General features: G+C 39.9%; 1 long non-coding RNA gene across 1 annotated transcript in view; it reads right to left on the reverse strand.

Annotated features, from left to right (window-relative positions):
• Window positions 1-10,172: 10,172 nt before the first annotated feature.
• LOC143694356 (uncharacterized) overlaps window positions 10,173-14,567 on the reverse strand; it is a 31,059-nt gene continuing 26,664 nt past the window's right edge. Inside the window, exon 3 of the long non-coding RNA XR_013182782.1 lies at window positions 10,173-14,532. This is a non-coding gene — a long non-coding RNA (uncharacterized LOC143694356). The remainder of the gene's footprint in view (window positions 14,533-14,567) is intronic.

Genomic DNA, 14,567 nt, shown 5'->3' on the forward strand with positions numbered 1-14,567 from the left:
CTTCAGAGGTTAGAATGATTCCCTATGTTTCCAGCTTTCACATGTGTTATTGAGAATCTTAGTAAGAATATGATTAATGTTTGAAACACACCGGATTTCTTATAATCCCTAAGTTTACTGTTGAATGTTGTTCTTGTCCCTTGTTTCACAGTTGTGTGAAATAACCAGTCTTATACCTGAAAGCTTTGGCTGGAACTTAGTTAAACAGAGCATTTGAAGATCAGCTCAATTCTTGGATATTAGTTGGAAAACCTTTTCCTGTTAACAAAAGTTTTCCATCTCTCTTCTAATCAGCCTAGTGGATCAATGTGCAGAAAATGACACACTGAGCCAAGATGCTGCTGAGTGTGGACAAATATTTGGAGATAAACAGAAGAAACTGGATGTGTTCAGAAGAATGTCACCTTCTTAAGCCTGGAATGTTTTCTTTGTAACATTTTTAGAGCAGTGGGATTTCCATTCAGCAGGATCTGAGATAGGATTAATGTGAACTCTTGTGGTGTTAAGGTCAGAATTGTCCAGTTCTTAGTTCTGCCTTTGAGCTGGGTATCTTGAAAGCCTTGCCTCATCAGTCTTGTGGCACTCTGCTTGTCAGGATTCCGGGTCGTGTCACTGTGCAGCAAACCTGCTAAGCAGGCTTTCTTGGGAATGGGAAATTTTGCAGAGATATAGGATTGGATAGCTCAACTAGAATTTCCATGCTTTGTGCTCCCATGCCAGGAATCAGATGAGATTGGGTTTCATGTGGGTTTGGCCTTGTCTCTGTAGAATGAGCCTTGGAGGTCTCAGAGGCAGGATTTAAGGAATGGCAAACCTGGGAAGAGTTTCCAAGGACAGTGATTCTGGGACAGTATGCATCAAGGGCAGATTGAAAGCTGTAGGTACAGGGAGCTTTTGTACCTGATCAAGAAAACTGAGAATATCACTTAATACAGCAGCAGATATTTAAGGAAGAGAGGGAAGATTAGCAAGGCTTAATTTCACTGTGGTTCTGTAGTGCTGGGAGTTTTCCCTGGGCAATATGACTGAGTTTCTTTATGTTTCTGGTTTGTATAGAGGTTAATACTTCCATATTTTAGTCTTGCTTGTCCTGGAGCCTGGAATTTCCTGTCAATGAGAAACCCTGCTTTTCTGTAACTTTAGGTGCAACCCAATGTCTAAATGTGTTGCCCAAAAAAAAATTCCCACCCCCACTAAGTTTCTGTAGGGATGCTGACTTTGCAGAAATTCTTTCTTTTTTGTTGCTTTTTCTTTGTTGTTCTTTTTTTTGTTGCTTTTGTGGCACTTAAGCTATAATTTTACTATTTCTTTGACATGTGAATAGGGAATGCATCTGATGTGTATGGTAGAAAATTTCAGTAGATACCTATGGGATAAGATTACTGTGATGCATTTTAAATGATTACAGCTGTTGAAGGTGGGGGCATTTCCTGCTGAGAGAAATGGAAAAACTCCTTGGTGTGATTCAATGATAGGTGTAGGAAAAGATGTATTTTGTTTTCTTAAATCAAACTTGCAGAAGAGAGCCAGGATTGTTGCATGTATTGCAATGTGTAGCTTCAAAAAAGAAAAAAATAATAGTCTCATTCCTTTGCTGTTTCTGGGGGCTAAGGGACTAAATGACCTTCAGCTTTATGCAAATGGAAAGGTTGCAGTTTGTAAAGGATGATAGCCATTTAAAAACAAAAGTAATCCCATTTTTCTGGTTTTGGCAAATACCTTGCAGTATGTAAATGATCTGAAAATAATGTGTACCTTAAAAACATATTTAAGCACCAAAGTATTTCATGTAAATTTGAAGACTTTATTCTTGTGCACCCCAGCATAAATCAGTCTGTACAAAGACAGGGGAGTTACTGTCACATGCAACTAACATGAACTCATAATAAGCTCAAAAATATTGTAGATATTAGAAGGCACTAATATATATTGTTGATTATAATTCCAGTCACTGGTTATAAACCTCATGAAATGAATTGCCTCATTTATAATGCATACCATGGGACAACATCTAATTTGGTGACAAGCATGGAGTCTAGCAAAGATTCAATAGAAATATCTGCTTAAATGACCATGTTCTCACCTAATTACATATATTTTCTAGAGCTTTGTTATTTAATATACCTGTTGTTATTATTAAATTGAATTTCACACCTTTAAAAATTCTGGGGAATAAATGTCCTTTTCTCTGTGAGATGCAAGGGTACTGTTTATTTTAAGTTGTGACTTTTTGTGAGAAAGATAAGAAAATCAACATATGCTGTTATCACTCCTCACTTTTGAAATAACAAGGTGAGGGCTATCCTTGAAAAGTAATTGATATTCCTGTACAGGTTGAAACTGATATACAAACAGATAAACAGAGTCCTTCTAGTCTGTGCTTTAGCTGAAAATGCCATACCAATGGTTGCCCTACACAGCCTTCAGTTTCAGACCAGACCTTTGACCTTTCGGACCATTCTGCTGGTTTACTCTGGCCCTTTCAGATGCCTTGGGCCTGTGTAACTTTAGCTGCATAAGTAGACCACAAAACTACTGAAGTGATGCTGTCTAAGCTAATGTTTTGTGGTGGGTTGACCTTGGCTTGACACCAGGTACCTGCCAAGCTGCTCCATCACTCCCCTTTGCAGCAGAACAGAGGGAAGAAAATAGGATGAACCCTCACAGGTCAAGGCAAAGGCAATTTAATAAAGAAAAAGTGGAGATTGTGCATGTGCAATGAAAGGTAAAAAAAACCCCAACCCAAACCAACTAAAATTTTATTCTCTACTTCCCATCAGCAAGTGATGTCCTGTCACTTCCCAGGAAGCAGTTGCTCTGGAAGGAAAGGGCTATAAGTAACAAATAGCCCCTGCCATTTCCTCCCCTTTTAATTTAGCTTTTATATCTGAGCTGAACTCATATGGTGTGGAATATCCCTTTGGTCAGTTTGGGTCAGCTGTCAGTTTGGCTGTGTCCCCTCCTGAGATATCTCCCACCTGCAGCCTACTGGTAAATTTTGGGGAGACAGTGCTGATGCTGTGCCAGCCCTGCTCAGCAGAGCCAAACACAGGAGTGTTAGCAGCACTTTTCCAGCAACCAATGCAAAGCACAGCTCTGGAGGGCTGCTGTAGAGAGAATTAACTCCATCTCAGCCAGACCCAATGCACACTACCTGCTAAATGATCCTATGAACAGGCTTAGGGAAAAGGGCTCAATTGCATGTAATTATTTTGGCCTTAAAATGTCACCTATATCTTAGATAACAGCTTGCTAAAATTCCACTGCTTATCTAGATGAGCATATAACAAATCCACAATTTAATGAATCAACTTGCAATGAAATTTGGTTTCTGCTGGTCATTATTGCTAGTTAGAAAGCATAAGGGATGCTTCAATATCATTGGGAGATAATGCAGTGGTCATTATTGTATGAGGTAAAGGCTGTAAAAGTATAGTTCTATGAAGTTTTATTCCTAATTTCTGGAAACTAGTTCTGGTCTGTAATACAACCTGATCTAGTGTAAACTTCCAATGCCTGCAGTCTGGTATAAAATGGTGTATTTTTCATCATTTGTTTCTATGTACTTTTGGTCATGGTTAATGGTTGTGAGTTATCATGGTTAAGTGCAGTATCACTTGCTGTTCTGGCAAAGGCTTCAATATTAAATGCAACCATGGTGGACTGAGCTGTGGGGTTGAATCCCTGTTTCTATCTGCAGAGTGTTTGCTTTGTTCCAGTCTGTTCTACCCAGGAAATTCATTACAAACAAAATAATTATACTGGTGTTACTTTGAAGGAGGCTGTTGAGAGGTAACAAACCAATTGTGTATGACTTGGTGCAGGAGGGAGGGGAATGCTTTTCCTAAATGCATGTGCAGGGAGCATGAAGAGAGATGGCTGAAACTCGTTCAGGTGGGGAACTCTTATATTGCTGTTCTTGCAGGGTCATTCATTAGGTAAGAATTGTGCAAATGTTTTGTCTTTTTAATTAAGCATTAAATTTTAATTTAATTTGAGCTTTTTATACATATATAGGAAGTTGTTGGTTTGGGGTTTTTTTAAACAACAATTGTATTAAGACAAATAGTTCTTTCATTTAATCAGTTGTTTATCTTCTTTACTATTCTGGAATCCTCTCTCCCAAAGCCCTGAAATTCTGCACCCGCAGCAGGCTTATTCTGTAGTTACAGAATAGGTGCTATGCCCTGAAAACATGGCCTTCAGGGGAGGTGTTAGATACAGTTTAATTTATCTGTTTCTGCACAAAGAGAAAGAGGAGGGTGATAGTTGCTGGAGAATCTCTCATGTGTGGGATGGAGGCACCTATCTACCACACTGACCTGAAGCCTTTGTGGGTTTGGTGCCTACCAGCTGCTCAGACTTGGGATGCTGTGGGAAGTCTGCTGAGGCTTGTCTGTCTTTTTGGCTGTCCCTTCCTGCTGCATATCCACCTGAGCACCAGTGGTACTGACAGGGTATGCTGAGTGTACCAAGATTAGCCACAAGGTTTGGGACAAGGATGGAGTGTGTATGAACAGTCACAAGGTTCTGGGACAAGAATGGGGCTTGTTTCTGAGTTGGATGTGTGAATTAGTGGCACAGGGCACAGGTAAGGCTGAGGTACCTTTGTCCCTTGTGCCTCAGTCCTCACCAGTGAGGTTTCACAGGCCTCTGTTCTTAATGAAAGAGTTCAAGAAGGACATTGAGCCCCATCAAGGGACAAGGAGCATGTCAGGGAATACTTCGGAGAACTTGAGCCATCTGAATCAGTGGGACAGAACAGGCTGCATTAAAGACTGCTGAAAGAACTGGTTCATGTCTGTGTGAATGTGGGGTCTTTGAATAGTCATGGAGACTGGGGAAGAGCCCCTAGTCCTGGACAAAGCCAAATGTTGTATCCATCTCCAGGAAACATTAAAAGTGATACATACAGTGACCTGAAGGCTCCCCACCCTACCTTCACTCTGTGGGAAAAGCATGGAGGGAGTCCTCTAGGAGCAAATATCTGCATAGATGTAGGAAGTGAGTGAGAACCAGTGTCATGGACTGTCTTGGAGGAGAATCACCTTCCCTGTGAGAACAGTCAGGAAATGGAATAGATTGCTTGGAGGCCCTCCATTGCTGGAGGCTTTCAAGGCTCAACTGAATAAAACCCTGAGTACGCTGGTTTGATTCTAGCTGACCTTTTTGAGGGATTAGTTGGATAACAGGCTTCTTGAGGCCCTTCTCACCTGAATGAGTTTGAGTCAAGGATTCTGTAATGGACAAGGTGTCAGAGGTGGCAGATTAATCCTGTTGTGCTATTTGTATATTATGGCAGAGTGCATCAGCAAAGCAGAGACATTTCCTTAATTACATGAAGATACAAGCCTGCATTCATATTGCAGTTTAAGTAGAGGAGTAACTCAAGTGTTAGGAAAAGAGAGCTGCAGTTGATGAGAAGCTGATGAATACATCTTACCATGGAGTCTTTTGTTCTAATACTTTTCTCTGTGTGATTTTTTTTCCCCCTAGTAATTTAATTTTGTTATTTAAAGGCTATGATCCATTATGTTAGGGATAGAGTTGCAAACAGAGATGGCAGATAAATCTGTATGGGATTTTTAAAAGGAGAGAATGGCATTAGTGAACATATGATGTCCATTTGTGAGAGCTGGGAAGGAGGAAGACAAATCACAGATTTGTAACTTAGAAATTAATGCAGTCATGCAAAACTTCTGTTATGTGGACTCTGAGGATCTATCTTCAGTTGAATTTTTATACTGTGATTGGCATTACACAGATGGGAAAGGAGGATAATATGGTGAGAGAAGTGTCAGGGCATGAAAGCACAGGAAAGTGTGCTAGTGGTTTTTCTGGTTTTGTGCTTTTCACAAATGCTGCTATTCATAGGTCATCTGAATGGAGGATTTACTTGACATTGCAGAAAATATTTTCTGCATTCAGTGTAGGAACATTCTCTGTAAGTCTATTCTAACTGGTGGCAGTTTTGGACACAATGCAATGTTGATAATTTGATTGTTTACCTCGTATGAATCTTGCATGAGAAACATGGAGACTACAAAGCAGCTTTCAGTTTGCACTTGTCAGTGAGGATTCTGAAAAGGCTATTCATATTGGCCTAGTAATGTGCAAAAAAAAATTAATCCTTTTAAATTAGGATTTATGAATAATCTGGATTACTGTGCAATGGATCTATTCACCAAGATACTTGAGGAGAGAGCTTTTTTTTTTCCTTCATCTTTTTTCTTTTCCTCCTAGAAAGGGGTATGTACTGCAGTCAGGCTCTGCATGTGGGAACTTAAATACATGATGGAGCAGGAAACAATGTGAATTTGGAATGAGTTGCATTCCTCTGCTGGCCTCAATACTGTCAGAACAGTCTGTTTTCAGAGAACTTGCTCTTACCCAGAAGCTTCCAACTCCAGAAGCTCTTTCAGGTAGTAAAGAGCAGGTAATTGCCTCCCACTACTAGAGAGGTGCAAACATTCTGACTATTTCATTGATATATTTTCTTAACAACAGTGCAAACAGAGCAAGCTTACATGGTTGTGCTATGGGATGGTAAGAAGGGGCTTAAGAACTGTAGCATTTGAAGACTGCAGCTCTGAGGGAACTTGCCTGTCATCTCTCCAAATTTACACACCTTTTGTGGAGTGGTGTCAGTGGGATAGCTGGAATAGATCCTAGTGTTGCCTAAAGAAGAAGCTTTCTGAAAGCAAGCATGTATTTACAGGCAGAGGGAACTTTCTGGAACAGCAAATTAGTTCCACCCTGTTTCAAGGAAGGAGTAAAGAGTTCATGCAAGTCCTTACTTTGATTCTGCATCAGCACTAGTGTTGAGTTTCTTGGTAACTCCAGTTTTTGAGGATCATTAAGGTCTGTATCCCAAAGGCACCACACTAAGATAACCTGTGTTCTGCCTTTCAGAGAGGAAGAGCAAGGCTACAGAAGAAGTGACTGGTTTGTGGTAGCCCTGTGTGTGTGGTAAAAAAGGAAAACAAGCTCAAACTCCTACTTACTATCTTAGCTCTCATATTTCTCTGAAGAGAAAAAAAATCAACAGCCTCATGCTATTTTCTTAATACTCTGGCAGAAAAGTTCTTTTGTAACCATGTAGATGTTTTTCTGATGTGCAATTAAACTCAGTGACTTTGTGTGTTTTGATGTCTAGGTAGATTCTCCCTTCAGGCCTGAGCTGCACTGAGGCACTTTCCTTATTGGAATGTGAACATGATGTTAGTTGAGACAGCCACATAGCTGGTGGCATGGTCAGGGCTGCATCATCATCACTTGAAGTACCTTGTGATAATGGTCACAAAGCCATAAGAGTGGCCTGATTAGCAAAAACCAATGGAGTTTGTCTTTAACTTGTTTTTAAGTGATTGGTATCAAAAGCTTTTTTTGCTGCATGCCATTTCATTATTTCATAGGTATTAACTCAGCAGTGGGGGTGTAATTGTTGAATTCTGCATCTGAATAAATAACACTTAGCTTTCTGCTTATGGTGTTTGGAAGAATGTTCTTTTTAACCCTGGGAATCCTTTGTTTCTCACTCCCCAGGTCTGTATCCACTGGTCTTGGGAAAGGGAGGGGGAAGGAGGGGAAAAAAAGGCAAGGTAATTATCTCCACTAATAGTCTGCCTGCTTGTACTTGATTGAAATGCAGGCTGGCTCTCCTGTATCACTGATTTTATTCCCAAAGAGAAGTTCCAGTTGTCTACAAAGCCAACACCTTTGGACAGGCACCATCTGGCCAGCTGCTTATTAACTCCCATGGTCCTGCTGATTTTACTGGTAGAGAGACCAGTCTCAGAGAAAGCAAACTAGAAGGATGCTGCCAGGGGCCCCAAGATCTCTCTTCCCTAAAGAAAAATGAATTCCATGCAGCCTCCCTAGTGGGTACCATGTAAAAATAATTAAAAGGGTACTGAGGAAAAACAGCTAATTAAAAAGACTAAACACTGAGTCCTCTTATCCTTGAGGCTGGCCAGGCTTTTCCTGTGGGGAGGCCAGAAGTCAATTGTGTCTTTATGCTGTCATTTCAGTTACCCTGTTCTGAACCTGTGTGAATGCTCCTTTAAATCCAGGTACAAATCAGGGCACCATGGTTTGCTATGCACCCTGATACCCATGGGGTTTGCTGCCTGGCCATGCTGACCTGACACTCCCTGGTGACTTTACTGTCCTTCTATAGCACCAGAGGTGGATTCCTTTGAGCAGGATTTTTAGCAGTTCAATTTTTTTACTGCACTCATCCTATGAGGGCAGACTTATAGGATGTCAGGGTGTGCAGGTTTGAAACCTGCTGTCCCACTGCTGCCATGTGTTTGAATGGAAGCATAAAAACAAGCATACCAGAATCTTTAAGAAAGATAATATGCTACAAGGAAATCTAAAATTGCTGCTGGCTGGAAGGAGGATATTCATTGGTAAGGTATTTAATCAGGGCACTATACACAGGGAGCTTTAACCTCTTGTTGAAAGTTCTTTTATATGAAAAAAGGAAGACTTGGGTCTGTTGCTGTATGCTACACCTGTCACTATAGGGATCTTATTACATTCTTAAGTTGAAGAAGGGTCATTGGCTTTAGGGGGGGGCATTAGAGGGTACTTGTAAATTCATAAATGATCAGATAGTTTTCAGAGATGCTTTCTGTCCCCAAAATCTTCTTAAAATCTACTAAAACAAGGGGAAAAAAAATCTATGCTGTTTTTACAGAAATATCTTTCCAATAATTATAAAAGTTAGTATAAGAAACTGTTATATGATAACTGCCTTACTCTGACTTAAAAAAAAGATGATATTTTTTCATTATCCGTCGCTAGGTAGTTTCATTGCTAGGCACTATGGTCCAAAAATATTTCTTTATTTGAAGTTCTCTGACATAAATTCAAAATGAATCCTCAGATCTTTTCAAAACTGTAAGTCTGATGGAAAAACATATGTTCTTTGATTCGTACTCCAATGTTCAATTATTTTGAAGATTGGGGAAAAGAGTAAAATTAACCAGAAATGTCTGTCAGCTTGTGAGAGTCAAGCTATATCACAGTGTATGGCCACACTTAAATCTTCCTATTGTTCCGTCATAATGTTGGAACCATGCAAGACTTGTTTTCACCTGCTTGCACTTGGAAACTTGTTCTGAGCAAAACCAAAAGAAAAATGCAACAGACTCGGGTACCTGCTTTTTTTTTTTCCCTGCTTTCATTCCCTTTTCTTTTTCCAGAGGGATTTCTATTTTTTGCCAAGCAAAACACACAGCAGAATTTCTGGCACTGTTTCTCCTGCTGGGGAATGAATGGTACAACTCATAATCACTAACATTGTGCACAGATGCTCAGAGAGATGATAGAAATGGAAAACTGACCATAAAGCAGCTGCATTTTGCTGTGATTCCCCTAATGCAGGGTAATCAGAAGTTTTCTATTCTCAGTAATTAAACCAGGGAATATTACACAAAGAGAGCAATGGCTGAAACGAGTATCAGTAAGTTATCTACAAAAAGGTGTGGGCATGTAAAATATTTTAGGCTGCAGGTTTGATTATTCTTTCTGTCTCATTATGTGTGGAACCACTTTTATCATCTGCAAAAAAAAAAAAAGAGTTACCAAATAAAGGTTCCTAGAATTGGCTTAATCTTTAGCCTAAATCTTTTGCAGCTTCACTTTTATCATGTTTTACAATTGTGCTTGAGTACAAGTGCTGACCAGAAACGTGCAATTGAGGTAAACTTTCCTTTGAAGTCACTAGGAGTTTAGTCAGTGTGGGATCATATGGCATCAAACAGCACACTGGGATAATCTCAGCTCATATTTGGTGTTAAGCAGTTCCAATGTATAGTGCCTACCAGGAACTTTCTTAGCAAATCTGCACAGATGAGCAAACCACAATTAGTCACCACAGCCAGAAGATCTAGTACCGAGCTAATCTTCCCATGCAAGTAAACAGAAAGTATGCTTACTCTGCTTTGTTTATTCTTTCAAGGGCCTGTGCCAATACATTATCACACCATGCCCAGAGTATTGCTGGAGCATCATTGTGTGTCACAGGGACCAAGGAGAATTGCGATGTGAAGCATGGATAAAAAGGTTTTATTTAAAGGATAATTTCATGAGGGAAAGATAAGAATATCAACTTGGACAAGAACTTTATATGAGCCATTTACAAAAATATTTGAGGTGATAATTAGGGTCTGGAAATCTTACTGTAAAAGAAGTTGAGGCTTACTAAAAGAGTGTATGTGTATGCCTATACACAAGCTTTATGAATGTATAGACACAAATAAATCCTCTTGTCTCTGTGAGTGAAGCAAGCAGTGTTCATCTATGTAGTATTTTTTTGGAGTCTGAATAATGAACACTAGTAAAAACAGGTAACTGCGTCTTTATTTGCTTTTAAATGGCTGTGCTTTTGTTTTGCCACAATGCCTTTCAGATGCATTCTTTTTTCACCTTCAGATCTGGAGTAGCAACATCTCAGAAGGATAGTGTTACAAGCAAGAGTAAGTGCAGGATTTTTATTTCTCCTTTCCTTTGAAAACACATTTCAAGGCAGCCTTGACAGAGTAGTTGCTGTCTATAATAGTGCATGTCAGAAAACCTACTGCATGCTACCACAGAAACATTAAAGTGAGCGACTAACTAGAACTAGCATCCTAAGGCGTATTAGATGTAATTCTATGGGGAGTCTCTTGTTGATTTGAAAGACCAAGGGTGCTGACTCTCCTACTCTTTAAATTCTTGCCTGATGCCTTCCAATATTAAGGGCTGATCTTGAAAAATCTGATTATTCAAACATACAGGTAACATTTCAGGGTCTTTGCTCTGCATCCTTTCCTCCATTCAGAGTAGACATCAGAATATCCAATGATGGATAACCTTGAAAATTTGACTAGGTCAGAGTCTCGAGCAGGTAAAGCCTGAAACATCTTTGTTAATTCATTTAATTGCTGTATTGCTAATAGTCTTTGGGACCTCAGTGGCTGTCTTTGTCCATTCCTCAAACCCACGTTTTCTCAGATGAACCCACCCGATCTCCTGCTTTTCTCCTGCCTGACTGGTGAATCATGGACATCACGTGGCTAGCTCTCGCAGGCTGGTACCCAGTGTTCCATGGCTCTAGTTGTGCTAGTTCAATGGTTAAACTGCAAGATAAGATCCAAGCTCTTGAGACCTAAAATGCAACTTTTGTCTGGTTTCTTAGACAAACATTCTGTTAACTCCAGTCAGGCCAAAGACAAATGCTCTTAAGTCTGGCCAGTTTTCGTAATCTCAGTTTTAGTGTTGGGGCCAGGTTTCCAGTGGCTGATCCAATAGATAAATGAAACACACATGAGATGTCTTAGGCCAACAGGTGTTGCAGCTGCCTTTATAACGTGAAGCTGTAGAAAACAAAATGCTTCAATCATATATGAACCAATTGTTCTGGCATAAAACTGTCTCCAGTCTTTGGATAGCCTGCTTTGGGAGACATCACAAAGCATTACAGAGTGTCTTTGAGTGACAATTATTTAGTGAAGTTACTGCCCTCATAATGTAATTTCCCAGTGTCAGTATATAATTAGGCAGAATGAATAAAGAAGAGTTTCCATTGTGAAATACAGAGAAGCTGCTGTGCCCCTCCCAGTCCAATGCTGCTGAATAAATCAAATTTAACTTCCAGTTGGGCAACTTCTGGTTTTCTGAGCTTTGAAGCATGTACTGAGCTTGCTGTTCAAATGGTGCATCTGACTTCTGCCTTTTGATCTTCAAGGATCCCTTGGAAACAAGATCTGAATGTTTAAAAAATTGTGTTTTTTTCCTTGTCCTGCATTTTTGTTTAATTTGAGAACTGTACTTGTGGAACATGTTACCTGCATACTGCTGAAAGACATTTTTTAGTAATACCAACATCCCAACCTGCTGAAAGTCCCATTTTCCCCCTCAGATGCATCTGAAACCCTATCTCATCCTCTTTGGGGGATGTCAGAATCCTTGTTGCATCAATTCCTCCTAGATGGTGGAGATTCCTGCATTTAAGGCTGGACTCTTGAGCAACAGTCAAACGCTGTTGTAAAGCACTAATTCCACACTGTGAAATCTGCCTTCTTCTGTAGGTGAAAATGAAAGCTTCAGTTTGGCAGGTGCCTTCCAGGTGCCATTGAGCTATGACAGTTTTGAATTGTGATCTGTGGTTTATATATCATTGCTTTCCTTCTGAGAGGACTAGTTTACCCAATGATCATGGTTTTATTTAAATGTCCTTAAGAGCACTCCTTCTGTGTGCTGCTTGTGTTTGGGACACTTTGTGTAAGCAATTCTCAGCAGATACAGGCATTTTCTAATTGCAGATCATAGCAGCAGTTTCAGTAATAAGGTTTCAGGATGGGAAGGAGATATTTGGGGATAATGTATCTTTTGCTAGATGGATCAGAATGTCAAATTCCTTGCTTGATTGCTCTTTGTGATAGGAGATAAACATCCTGATCTTTACATGGAATGAGCTCACTGGAGGAAAAACTATCAGTTCAGGCCGCGGGTTACTGAATGTGGTGTGAAAAAGGAACCTGCCAGAAGAGTGCGCCTTAAACAGGAGGTTTCTTTGTAGCTGGAGGATGATGGAGAGAGCCGCGCTGGCAGCTGCAGGTTCTTTATGGCTCTGAAGACTGGTGAGAGGCTTGTTTATTACCCAACAGCAATCCATGGTGTTCATGCTCTTCTGCAGCTGGAAAGCCAAATAACTGAGCAACCAGAGAACTCTGCTGCTTTACAAGGCTCTGTGAATGAGGTTTTGTAACCTCTCTGTCAGAAATTGCGGTGATGATTGTGGTCCAGACAAACAGTCCTAAGCTATCTTACAAAGAAGCAACAATCCACCTACAGCTGGAATTCCATGTGGTTTGGGAGATCTTAGGATGGCTCTGTAGTAGTGCCTGTGTGTGGTGTTCTGTTGTGATGGGGGTTGATGTCAGCCCCTCAGCTACCCAGTTTTCATCTTGCTCAGATGTAAACACCTTGTGTTGTGACACAGAGCCACGTGGACATGTGGTGATTCCATGATGCTCTTTAAGAGTTTGGGAATGCTCATCAGGATGGCCCCTTTCTGGTCAGAGAAGAGTGATCATGCTCTCCAGGTACCTGTGCAGGTTGTTCCCCCCACCCCAGCTGAAATAGTTTTCTGGTGAGATGAATCACTGTCTGGAGATGCTTCTCTCTCTGTTGAGGCAGCCTAGATGTCTAGTTAAGATTAGATGCTGACTTTTGGACAGCTAAAGATACAGAGATGAATGAAATTCTCTGCACTATTTCCTCTTTGTGCTTGGAAAATATAGCCACATGCCACAGGGGATATTGTTCCTGCAGGATTGTGATAAATAGGAAATAAGGGACTGATCTTTCTCTTTTGGATAAAACTCAGAATGGAGATGTAAAAAAAAAGTCCTGTATATATAACCCTTTATTTCAGAGCAGACTTCCATTTTTAGTTTCCCAATCTTTGCCTTTGTGTTGGTAAGGGCTCATATGCTTGCAGCTGCATAGTTACAGAGATACTGCAAATAGATTGCATAGTAGCAAGCCTGATTGAATTATCTTTTGAGGTGAAGTTTCTGTATGTTGCCGAATACTTAAAGATTTTTTTCCCTCTAAATGTTCAAGAAAAAGTGAGGTATTAATATTTAGAAGAAGGCCCTGTACACTTATAACTAGCAGGAATATACCTCATAAGCCCTGTTTGCTGGGATGCTCTTGGAAAGAACAAGCACTTGCTATAGCTTCAAACAACTTTGAGATCTGCTTGATCTTTTGTAAATAGTAACATTTAGCTTATGATTAATCAGAAATTATTAAAAAAATTTAAAGACTGCATTGATTTTTCTCAGGTGTAAGGAGAATGGAGGGAGCATAAGTAGAGCAGAATTTAACTCATCTCAGTGGTTTGAAAACAAATAATCTATTTAGGATATTGGAGCTTAGAAATAAAATGCTTAATAATCAAACATCAACAAATATGAGAAGCCCTGTGAATACAGGCAACAAAGTTGTTCTTGCCAAAAGCAGCTTTTGAAGCTCCTTTTTCTGTGTGTATATATAATAGTGTATGACCACTGCAGGACTTAAGTAGGTATTGATGTGTTTGTTTTGTGTATCTTCACTCTATTATCCTGGTCCAAAGCAATGTTTGTTGTATTCAATGTTTTAGAGTAATTCATGACTGTGGTGTCAGGGAGGCATGTTAAATGATTTAGACCCCAGACCTAATTGTGTAAGACACAGACTCACATATTAAATCATGCGTATATATCCTTATATATAAAATCTTTACATCCCACCAGCCTCAGGTGACAGTGTAACATTTTGTTTCATATTTCACTCTTTATTCTATGACCACTCGTGAATTAATCTATGTACTGCAAATTGTACTTACAGCAACAACTGCTTCACCAAAACAGCTTGTGTTTCTCTACGCCTTAATCTTTCATTTTAAAAAAACCCCACAGAAGAAATTCATGACACCCAAACCAGAAATAGGGTGGTACTTGGTGGTATTACCACTTGAGAAAGCAGGATCTGGAAAAGAAAATAAAAGAGAAATGATCCAGTGG

This window comes from Agelaius phoeniceus, chromosome 1 (assembly GCF_051311805.1).
Source record: "Agelaius phoeniceus isolate bAgePho1 chromosome 1, bAgePho1.hap1, whole genome shotgun sequence".
Taxonomy (NCBI): Eukaryota; Metazoa; Chordata; class Aves; order Passeriformes; family Icteridae; genus Agelaius; species Agelaius phoeniceus.